The sequence below is a fragment of the Balaenoptera borealis genome (assembly GCF_965194805.1).
Source record: "Balaenoptera borealis genome assembly, chromosome: 3".
Classification (NCBI taxonomy): Eukaryota; Metazoa; Chordata; class Mammalia; order Artiodactyla; family Balaenopteridae; genus Balaenoptera; species Balaenoptera borealis.
In genome coordinates this window covers 46499877-46511566 of record NC_138866.1, presented here as the reverse complement: position 1 = coordinate 46511566, position 11690 = coordinate 46499877, and the positions used below count along the sequence as shown (strand labels likewise).

General features: G+C 43.8%; 1 pseudogene across 1 annotated transcript; it reads left to right on the top strand.

The window, feature by feature from the left end:
* The first annotated feature begins 5620 nt into the window (after positions 1-5620).
* Positions 5621-10002, top strand: LOC309626731 (small ribosomal subunit protein eS1 pseudogene; annotated as a pseudogene). The gene has a single exon. The product of its transcript is annotated as a small ribosomal subunit protein eS1 pseudogene (transcript).
* Positions 10003-11690: the final 1688 nt, after the last annotated feature.

Here is an 11690-nt window from a genome sequence, read left to right as displayed (position 1 = left end):
AATACTTATTTTCTAAGACCACCAAAACTAGTCCTGGAGGGAGGATGATCTGTAGCCTCGAAGTGAAGTTCTGGAAGAAGCTAAGGTACCCTCAGGTATGTGGGGTGGTTCAGAGTTGGTCTGAAAGGATAGCTGAGAGTCAGTCTGCCCTGTCTGTAGAGTGACCGTATAATTTACCATCTAAACTAAGATATTTTTGAGTGTGAAAGGAAATTCTGTAATCATCACGATGAAACTGCAACTACAAAGCGATACTCTCCCAGGCAGTCTTTACTGGCTGAGTCTGCCAAAATCTCTGAGAAAAGGGGAAGAAAAATGTAAGTAAACGTGTTAATGTGGGAAGTGAATTATCTGAGGGAGAATAAAGTTGAGGTAAGAGCATTATACCTAGAACAGAAATCAAATGCAGTTAATAATGTTTAGAAAAGAATCGGGCAAGTACGTATGACAGAAAGAGGCAAAAACGTATCTAGACACACAGAACAATATGGTAGTTTGTGTGAGGGTGAGAATAAGTCAGGGGAACAAAGGAAGCTGAGAATGGATTTCAAAAAACATTTGGGAAGTGAGGCCCAGATTGATCTAATATCGGGCGCGGACATCATTGCCGTACCTTCTGGGTTCAGGATTTCCCCTATTTTTATCGGATCATGTGCAGATATATCTTCTCAGCTGGCTGAGTTTTCTGAAACCTCCAATGAAGGAACAATAGACATAAGTAAACTCGGAAAACTTGGAAGCCAACTATCTGAAAGAGGATAAGATTGGGACAAGACCAGTACACCCAGGAACAAAAAATGAAAGCAGTCAATGCTGTTAAGGTAAGAAGTGGGTGAGTACATATGAGAAGAAGAGAGCTGAGATCCAAATGCATGTTGAATGTGAGTCAGCAGTTCATTTCCAGATCTAAAGTGACAGGAATTTGACTTCACAAATTTGAAAGAAAACTCTGATTGCTCCAAGACTTGCCAAAGGACCTTATGGGAGCAGTATGCAGTTCTGACTTCTACAATTTTAAAAGATGCAAAGAATTAAAGTCCAGAAAAGTATTACCAGATAGATTAGAGTGGTGGGAGCATGGCCTCTTACGGAATTTAGTGGAGAGAGAGAGAGAAAGCTAAGGGTTGATTTCACGGTTTTCAAGTATCATAAATAATATAGATACTCATTTGGCTTCTCCACAGTAGATTATAAAGAAGAAATGAGCTGACACTGCAGCAAAAGATATGTTAGTAATGCTTAAGGAAGAACGTTTTTTGACCAAATACTGGGGCAAAGAAGTGCTGAAATGTCTGACCCTGTAATCTTTTTATGATAGGACAGAAGATCACCAGTCCTGGGTTGTCATTATACGTCGTATTTGATCTAGGAGGTCCTGAGGGGTGAGTGGAGGAATCTGAGAGAGTGTGAAGTTGTCTCTTGACAGATCTGGAAGTTCTGAAACTGGTTGGAGGGGAGAAGGAAAAGTCAAAGTCAATTAACCATTAAAAACAATAACACGATCTCTATCCCTGGGTCGTGGATGTGTTGAGATGATTCCTGACATGGGGCAGTATCGGGGAGCCTCCACTGCTGAAATCCAGATGGTGACACTCTGCCATTGTCCTGTGACTTCACCAATTATTCCTCTTCATTCTACTCTAATCCCAGGTGATTAACCTGGGTGGAGGCCCTGCCTTCAGCTGTGAGTTGAGCATCACTTCTCCCTTTTGAGCTAGGAAGAGCAACTTCTGTAGCTGTCCCTCCCAGAAACTCCACAAAGCTTCCTTAAGCCCCAGAGGCTTTCTCTGTCTGGTCAGAGACCCAAGACAGATGTTTACTGTGGTCTTGTTTGGTACCCTGTTCTTCCATTAGGAGAGAAGGAATGCCCTTGCATCAGGGCAGCAACCAGCATTGAATCATCTTCAGTTAATGTTCAATTAACTGATGTAGCAGGACCCCTGAAACCTTTCTTGCCATCACAGAACACCAGGTAGAGCTCCACATCCAGACTCTCTAGGCCCTCTGACCACTAGACTTGAACCTCCCTCACTCAGATCCTGAAGCCCAGAATCTGCAGAACCAGAACTACACAGCTGTCCACAGCACCGAGGGGCTGGTCTCCTTAGGTGGATATGCTATTTTCTGCTTGTTAGGAAGGCAATATAAATGGAGAAGATGTCACTGAAGAGTCATGGTTTGTCATTGAGAAGTAGGTCAGCAGGAAAGAAAGGATGTACAAACTTACCTCTTGTGATGGGGGTCTGTGCATAGTCACCCTGATGTTTACTCTGAAACCACTAAATTGAGTAAAAATGGGGAAATGTAGCATTAATCGAGCTCTTTACTCCATGATGTGGCTCTCAGAAAGGAATCCTACTGCGTCTAGATCCAAGGCACTGTTTTTGTCCCTATGGTCAGCACTAGATGTGCTGAGCTCAGTGGCCACTATGCTCTTATGTAGGCACTGGAGATAAGACAATAAGACAATGTTTCACTCTCATGGGGTTTTATACCGAGTGAGAGGAGACAGACTATGAACAAATAAGCAAATAAATAGACAAGAAAATATAAGATGGTGATAGGTGATAGTAAATCAGAGTGATTGATGGAGAGTTAGTGCTGGGGTGTGGGAATAACTTAGCTTGAGATGTTGGGGACAGACTAACTAAAGACGTTAATCGGTGACTTGAATGACAAAAAAGAGCCAACCGGGTGATGATGCAGGGAAATGGCTTCCCTGCGGAGGGAACTGCTAGTGGAAAGACCCTAAGCTGGGAAGGAGCTTAGTGTTTTGGAACAAACAGAAGAGAGACCCATGTGGCTGGAGCTGAGTGAGGTTGGGATACATGATGAGGTTGGAAAGTTTGTCAGGAGCCAGATCATGAGGGATCTTGTGGGCCAGGGGAAGAGCGAATCCAGAATGGTCCTAGAATTGGATTAGACCCTAGCATGCATCTAGTTTGCCCTTCTTACTTCAAAAATGAGCAAACAGAGCCTGAAGAGATGAGATTTTGTCACTCCATGTCCACCAGCCAACCTTGGTTATGCTACAACTGGAAATAAGATCTTCGACCCACAATCTTTGTCACTTATCATTAAATTCTTCCTGAATACTAAAAAGGTGGGACTCCTGAGAATCGTTGAACACTTAAACACCTCGTCTTTAAAATATGCCACAATTGTACTGTCTTCTTGACTCATATTCGACAATGAGAAAATCACAGAGGCAAAGTCAATATTGTAGATTTCTATTTTCCATAGAGAGGGATAGTTTGAATATTTGATTCTCATTTCTCATTAAGAATGAAATTTTATAAGAAAAAAACGATTTTTTTCACCAAGAGCCTATGTTCAGCTGCCATGCTTGCCATGAAGAATTTTCATAGCCAGGATCACACTTCAGACTTCTTGGTAGGCTTGGGTATAACCTGGAAGAGCATGAGGGGAGGGCAGGGGAGTATGTGTGGGTATGAGACAAACATGGGTAAGGGCTGGTCAATTATTTTTAAAAAATCAGGGGACTTCCCTGGTGGCTCAGTGGTTAAAAATCCGCCTACCAGTGCAGGGGACACAGGTTTGATCCCTGGTCCAGGAAGATCCCACATGCCACGGAGCAACTAAGCCCATGCGCCACAACTACTGAGCCTGCGCTCTAGAGCCTGCAAGCCACAACTACTGAGCCCGCGTGCTGCAACTACTGAAGCCTGCGTGCCCTAGAGCCTGTGCTCTGCAACACAACAAGAGAAGCCACCGCAACAAGAAGCCTGCGCACTGCAACGAAGAGTAACTCCCGCTCGCTGCAACTAGAGAAAGCCCACGCGCAGCAACGAAGACCCAATGCAGCCAAAAACAAAAAAACAAAAACACAACAACAACAAAAATCAGGCAGTATGGCATAGTTACCGAGCACATAGACTGTGGCTCTAGACTAGATGGGTCTGAAACCCAGCTCTGTCACTAACCGGCTGTGTGAATTTGGGCAAATAATCTAATCTCCGTTCCTCATTTTCTTACCTATAAAAGGGAGTCATAATAGTATCCTCCTCATAGGGAATTAAACAAATTAATATCTGTAAAAAACACGTAGAACAATATTTGTTGCATAATGCTTGTTACATAACAAACACTATATAAATGTTTCAAAGATTTAAAAAGGGACATGAAAAGTATGGAATTATCCTTCACCCACCTTGTAAAAAAAGGGAGGGGGGCTTATAAACATCTTTGTAGACCAGTTATGCATTGTTTCAATAGTGAGTTTGACTTAGTTTGACTTTAGTGTCATAGTTTGACTTTAGTGTCACACACCAAATGCAACCCCATCATTCTAGAATTGGGATGTATTCCTACTACAGGGACATATGGGGCTGCTTCTATGTCTAAGAGGAGTTATCATTCTACTGTACATACATTCACAATCAGAAAATCTCATTGTAAGTTACCTTTACACAGGACATATGTGCATATACATGTCTTGGTTTTTCAAATAGCAGTGACTTTGCCTAAAGGAGCAGTGGCTTTCACATCCTCCTCTGGGTTGGGAAGAAGGCTTTATTGATGAGGGAATATAAATGGAGATTTATTTGGGACTAGCTGAGATCTTCAGTTCTAAAAGGATTTGAGGCTGGCTTCATTAAGCACAGACCCACAGCAAGAGATGTGCTAGTGGAATAGAAGCTTGTTGTCACTGCTCTAGCCCCTCATTCATTCAGGATTTATAACCCCAAGACCTGCTGCCAGCCAGGTGCAATGGCAAATGACGCCCTCATTCTCTGGCCTGGAGTCCCCTAGATTTCATGCTACCGCCCCTTATGCTTCCTTTCCATTAACTAACTGATAAGCCCTGACAGACTTTTTGTTTTCTCTCTCTTCTATAGTCTCCCCTTTTCTCTCTATCCTTGAAGGAGAAGGTAATGGATAAGAGTCCCACTCCTTTCTCTAGGAGATCTTGAATGGACAGAAGAGTGTCCTTCTTGTCTTTGTCTAGGGATGAAAGTATAAATGAGGGGACAGCTTCAGATCCAAAATGATAGGCCTGGAAGGAACTGCAGAGTCCATTGGAATACTTCCTTACTTTGGGATTTTTAGGCACACGGTAGGAGGAGTTAAGGCTTGCACAGTGAACTAAGGTAAACGGAGGAGATTGCTTATAGCTGAGGTGCCAAGCTGGGCACACTCGCTGCCCTGCTTGGCCACCCTGAGGGCTGAGGGGATCTTCAAGAGATCTGTGATCTTCAAAGCCAACCCTACATATCAATAGCTGAAGGTGAGGAAAAAGAGAAAGTGGAGGGTCATGTAGAAGGATTATGATGCAGGCCTGATTGCCCATTGCCTGACCCTGGTTCACATTTCATTGGCCAGTACTTGTCATATAGACACAATTGACTGTAAGGAAGACTGGGAACTGGGTTTAGCTTGTGTGTCCAGGAGGAAAGGATACTGATTTGGTGAATAGCCAGTCAGTTTCTACCATAGAGAGTATGTGGCCAATGGTGCTCCAAGGACAGTGGCAGAATTGAAACACATTTCTTTTTTTTAAATTAATGACCTTTTTTAATTGGTGACCTTTTGATGGCAGAGGACTGAAAACTCCACCCCCAGATCGTGCTAAGTGCCTCCACTTTTATTTATTTATTTATTTATTTAATTTATTTTTGGCTGTGTTGGGTCTTCGTTTCGTGCGAGGGCTTTCTCTAGTTGCGGCAAGTGGGTACCACTCTTCATCGCGGTGCGTGGGCCTCTCATTATCGCGACCTCTCTTGTTGCGGAGCACAGGCTCCAGATGCGCAGGCTCAGTAGTTGTGGCTCACAGGCCCAGTTGCTCCGCGGCATATGGGATCTTCCCAGACCAGGGCTCGAACCCGTGTCCCCTGCATTGGCAGGCAGACTCCCAACCACTGCGCCACCAGGGAAGCCCGAAACACATTTCTTAAACCAAAGCACAGTGCTCTTCTCACCAAACCACACTCTGCCATCTCTCTCATAGGTTTCTTACCTTAGGGGGATAAAAAACCCCACAGCCCACAAAAGTGGCTAAAAGGGAGCCAAGAAGAAAGTTGTTAGTCCCTTTTCTAAGAAAGATTGGTAAGAAAGCTTTGTTACTGAACCAACTTTGTTTTGCCTGGCGCTCAGCAAGCCAAAACGCTGAGACACCCAGGCCTGCAGCAAAGAGAGGGCTTATTCGCAAGGTGGACCAAATGAGGAGACGGGAGACAAGACTCAATTCCGCCTCCCCATAGGCAAGGGGCTGGGCGTGTTTATGGGATAACGAATATGGAAGCAGGGCATCTGAGGCATGGGGCATGTGGGGGGCGTGGGGGGCATGGGGAAAAGGTGCGGTAATCGTGGTTCTGCGCAGGTGTAACTAAGTACAGGCCTCTGTAGTTCAAAAGTGGAGGCACTTAGCACGATCTGGGGGTGGAGTTTTCAGTCCTCTGACATCAAAAGGTCACCAAGAGGACACTCGCACATGCCCAGTTGGAGGGCCGGCAGTCCTATCCAGTCTTTAACCAGCTCAGCTTCAACTAGTTGCAGCTGAGACTCCAAGTTCCTGGAAAAAACTCCCCCAAACATCTTATTGTTTAGGCTGCATGTTGCTTGGAGGACATTCAGGTCTTAAAATGACCTTGATTAGTGAAGGCAGGTGAAATGGATTTGACTAATCATTATGCAAGGTTTCAGCATCAGCTATGTTCAATATTAGAAGTACAAGAAACAATACTCTCAAGGACTCAAGGAACCAAAATTGTATCTGATGGCCTCAAGTGTCATATTTTTAAAGTGAGCCTTGTTGATCTACAGAAAGATGAAGTTGCACTTAGAAAATCCAAGCTAACTACCGAGGATATTCAGGGCAAAAACTGTCTGATCAACTTCCATGGCATGGATCTTACCCATGAAAAAATGTGCTCCATGGTCAAAAGAATGGCAGACCATGACTGAAGCTCAGGTTGATGTCAAGACTACTGATGGCCATTTGCTTTGTCTGTTGTGTTGGTTTTACTAAAAAAAACAGAAAAAGAAACAACCAGATTTGGAAGAACTCTTACACTCAGCACCTACCTATAGGTCCGCCAAATCTAGAAAAAGATGATGGAAACCATGACCCAAGAGGAACAGACAAATGATTTGAAAGAAGGGCTCTATAAATTGATTTCAGATTGCACTGGGAGAGACATAGAAAAGACTTGCCAATCTAGAAACACCGCTTTATGATGTGTTCATTAGAAAAGTAAAAGCGCTGAAGAAGCCCAAGTTTGAATTGGGAAACTCATGGCGCTTCATAGTGAAGGCAATGGTTCTGGAAAAGCTCCCGGGGATGAGACTGGCGATAAGGTTGAGCGAGCTGATGGAGATGGGCCACCAGTCCACAGATCTGCCCCAAATTCAGACTTTTGTTTTTTTTAACATCTTTATTGGAGTATAAGTGCTTACAATGGTGTGTTAGTTTCTGCTGTACAACAAAGTGAATCAGCTGTACATATACATACATCCCCATATCTTCTCCCTCTTGCGTCTCCCTCCCTCCCTATCCCACCCCTCTAGGTGGTCACAAAGCACCGAGCTGATCTCCCTGTGCTATGCGGCTGCTTCCCACTAGCTATCTATTTTACGTTGGGTAGTGTATATATGTCCATGCCACTCTCTCACTTCGTCCCAGCTTGCCCTTCCCCCTCCCCGTGTCTTCAAGTCCATTCTCTACCTAAAATTCAGACTTTTAATGGTGACAAATACAAGTCTTATTTGTGGGGGGAGAAAAGAAAAGCACAGCCCCTTAAAAACAATTCTGGTATAGAATCCAGTCAAATTCTGCTCACAGGAAAGGCCCGGTGCAACACGTGGGAATCCCACAAAGAAGGGTCAGCCTTGCCTCTTGATACGACAGAGCATCTGCACTGTACCATGAACCCTTTGTAAGAAAATCGGCCTCCCGAATCCTGAGCCTTGCTTTTTCTCACTTCTTTCGGACCTTCCCCACTTGGTTCCTTCCTGCGGAGTGGGAGCCCAAGATGAAGGTTATTGCACGGTTCACCGCGAACACCTGTCTCTCGGTTTTACCTCAACCTTTGATTCAGATGCTTTCCTTCCCTTCCCTTCTATATTCGGCCCTTTGGTCTGTCCCCCGAGCTGACTTTCATCATCCAACTAGAAACAACACCCTCTTCTCGCTCCCAGTTTCTCTGGGAACCACAGGGAGTAACCCCCAAGCCTCCCGCCCTCCCCGTGGGGCTAGCAGGGCTTCAAAGGCGCATGGCGGCTGCCCCACCTCACGGCTGGACTGCCTTTCTGTTTGAACAGCTTCCATTGCTCACTGCTGATCGGTAACTCAGTGATTCATTAAACACATAAACAATGAGTGAATCTGTTCCATTAGCGAGGCCACCTGTTGATCTCAGCCGCTCCGCCGCTCGCAGCTGAACTCGGTGCACATGAACAACAGAATGCCTCTGTCAGTCGAGCGCCCCGTCCGTGTTTGATGGCGTGTTAGAGCTGGAAAAGCAGAGTCCCGGCTCTGCTGGCGCTTTCGTGCCCTTCCTTTCATCTGGTGGCAGGGTTGCAAGAATATACTGTGAATACAATGCACCTCTCTATAATCAACGGGAAAACTCCAAGAGTTTGGTCATTATTGCCCCCGTAGGCTTGCGGAATGAGACAAAGAGGAAAGAGGGAAGATCCTGTACCCTTTGGCCTGCAGGTGCCGGGGCAACAGAATTAACCAAGGGCTACACAAAAACAACAAAAAACCCAAACCAAGCGAAGCCAACTATCTGTAAAAAGCAATCCTATTGATTGCGATGACATCTTCTCTCCCCTGGAAATAATACAATCTTTGCTACTTGGCTGCTGGTTCCCGCAGCTGCGCCAGGCCTTGAGGAACTGGTCTACTAGTGTGTACCAGCTGATTTTAAATCAAGACTACTAAAAATCCTACAGAGCTGAGTTAAGGTTCTCACACAGGCATCACAGTCAAGAAAACTTGATATTATTATTTTACAATACACCATTTTCTCTTATGCATAACTAACTCCTCCTATTATTATAATAAAGAGGGGGCCTTTCATAAGATCAGCAATGTTTGCTTGGAGCCTGAAAGCTGTACATACCAAGAATATGGAAACATAATCTTTTCTCAGCTGAGTATTAAATTGCCTCTTTAGGGTGAATTTAGTTTTTGAATGCCATAGTCGTTAAGTTTTGTATTGCATACTTCAGACTTGTTAGGTATACATCTCCCTGTAGTGACACTTCGATGGAAATATTTGATTACATAGCTCAGGTTTTATGTTTTTGATAGGTTTATTCTAGTATATCAGTAAAAGCTTTGTTCACTGGTTTTTTAAGAACATGGAAGATGAAGAAATAAAGGGAAATGACTCTTCAAAGCAAACTCCAGTTCCTATCAGCTTACCATGTAAAAATTTTTTAAAAAATCAGTTTCATTACCATACAGATTTCAGAGATTACTGTTGCTAGTGGCTGTTTTACTTTCATTTTTGTAGCCCTGGAAATGACAGAACTCCAGGTGAGGAATTCAATTTGTGCCTCTTTCATGAATATTATTTTGCTTTTAGAGGATGTACTTTGAGCTACAAACATTCAGAGTGAACAAGGTAAACAGACTGAGGCAGGCAGATCCCACTACTTGGGTTCTCTAGGCAGGTGTGAGCATATCTCCCTCATCCAATACATAAAAGGACCACGTGCATTTTCAAAGGGATTTCTGCAATCCTGGTCTTTTGACAACCACCACTACGGTTTGATTGCCAAATGCAGGTGGTCGTGCAATCAAAAGAATCCTCAGAGTCCTCCATGCAAAAAAGAAAAGCACAAGAAGTGACTTTTAAAAAAGACTAAATAGGGGACTTCCCTAGTGGTCCAGTGGCTAAGACTCTGCACTCCCAATGCAGGGCGCCTGGGTTCGATCCCTGGTCAGGGAACTCGATCCCACATGCCGCAACTAAAGATCCCACATGCCACGACTAAGGATCCCACATGCCGCAACTAAAGATCCCACATGCCGCAACTAAGACCAGTGCAGCTAAATAAATAAATAAATAAAATATTTTAAAAAAAGACTAAACAGGAGATAGCCACATACAAACTAACAATTAGATGGAAAACTCAGAGCTATCCTCTCATGTGATTAGACTAGTACCATCCAATAGAACTGTCTGCAATGATGAAAGTGTCCTATACCTGTGCTGTCCAGTGAGATAGCCACTAGCCACATGTGGCTACTGAGCACTTGAAAGGCGGCTAATATGACTGAGGAACTAAATGTCAGTCTTAGTTAACTTAAATGTAAATAGACACATGTAATTAGTGGTTACTGTATTGGACCAACAAGGATTATTCTGTAACTCAGTGAGGACATAGACCAGGTTGGTCTTGATTGTGATATGCCCAGTACCTGGGTTGGTTTCCTACCTTCGTTGTAAACAATAAATATTTCTTGCATGAGAACATAAATCTGATCATGCTGCATCCTCCCTTAATAGTCTTTGGTGCTTCTCCCGGCCAGAGAGCTCTTAAGTCCTGGCAGGCCCTCAACTCCACCTACCTTCTGCTCCAGCATATACAATTTTTTAATCCATCCTTTGACTTACCCTCATTTTCCTGTCACTCTGTTTTTGTATGTGCAATTTCCTTGGCCTGGAATACTCTTCTTCCCACTCGTCCACCTCGGCAGATCTCTGCTTATCTTTCAAGACCGGAAGTATGACTTTCTTTGTAAAATTTTTGCCAACTGCCTCAGACTGAGTTAATCACCCTCTTCTTTGGGTTCCCATAGTGGCGTAGTATAAATATCAGAGCAGGGGTGTCTTAGGGCAGATTCTCAGATCTGTGAGCAAATATTTGTAAGGAAATTCCCAAGGGAAACTAGGAAAGTAGTGGGTGGGGGCAGAGGGCAGGGAGGGGAGGAAGCCAAGTAAGTGTGCAATCACAAAGTCACACAGAGGGTGGTTTTTGCCCGATCTGCAGACAAACTTATTAACTCTATAAATCAAGCCTTAGAGTTGTCCTGAATGAAGGCAAAGAAACTAGAGCTTTCAGACGCTCACATCCATCAGTAACTAGTTAAGGACCACCCAGGGGCTGTGTGTGCACTCCCAGGCACTTTGGTCTCTCCATCTGCGTGTGCCAAGGAGACTCAAAGGATAGTTCTCCAAGATAGAGGGCAGGTTCTGGCTGTGGGAAGTGAAGCCATTAGACATTCGACATTACCACTACGAGGGGTGTTAGAATTGAGTCTATCTGGTTGCAAACCCAGATATATCTTTTCCTAGAGAAATGTGACAATTGTTTTCAGTCTCAGTTTCCTCCTCTGTAAGATTTAGAAAATAATTGTATGTAACTCTCGGGCTTAAGGTGAAGTTTAAATAGGATAATGTGTGGAAAGTATTTAGCATAGTGTGGGGTAACTCATAAAAAAGTCAAAAAATGTTACATTATTATAACACAGCATCTTATTATGATTGCATATCACTCCTCCACAAGCGTTGAGATTTTCTAGGGCAGTAATTGGCCTCATTGGTCTTTAAATCACTTGAACCTAAGCCAATGCCTGATCTTGAGTAGATGTCAGATCAATCAATATTTCTTGAGTAAATGAGTGATACTCACTTTTGAACTAATCTCTCTTATCATCTGTGATGATACATTGAAATTCTCTCTTCATGTGTCTATTTTGCCCAGTAGACCACATT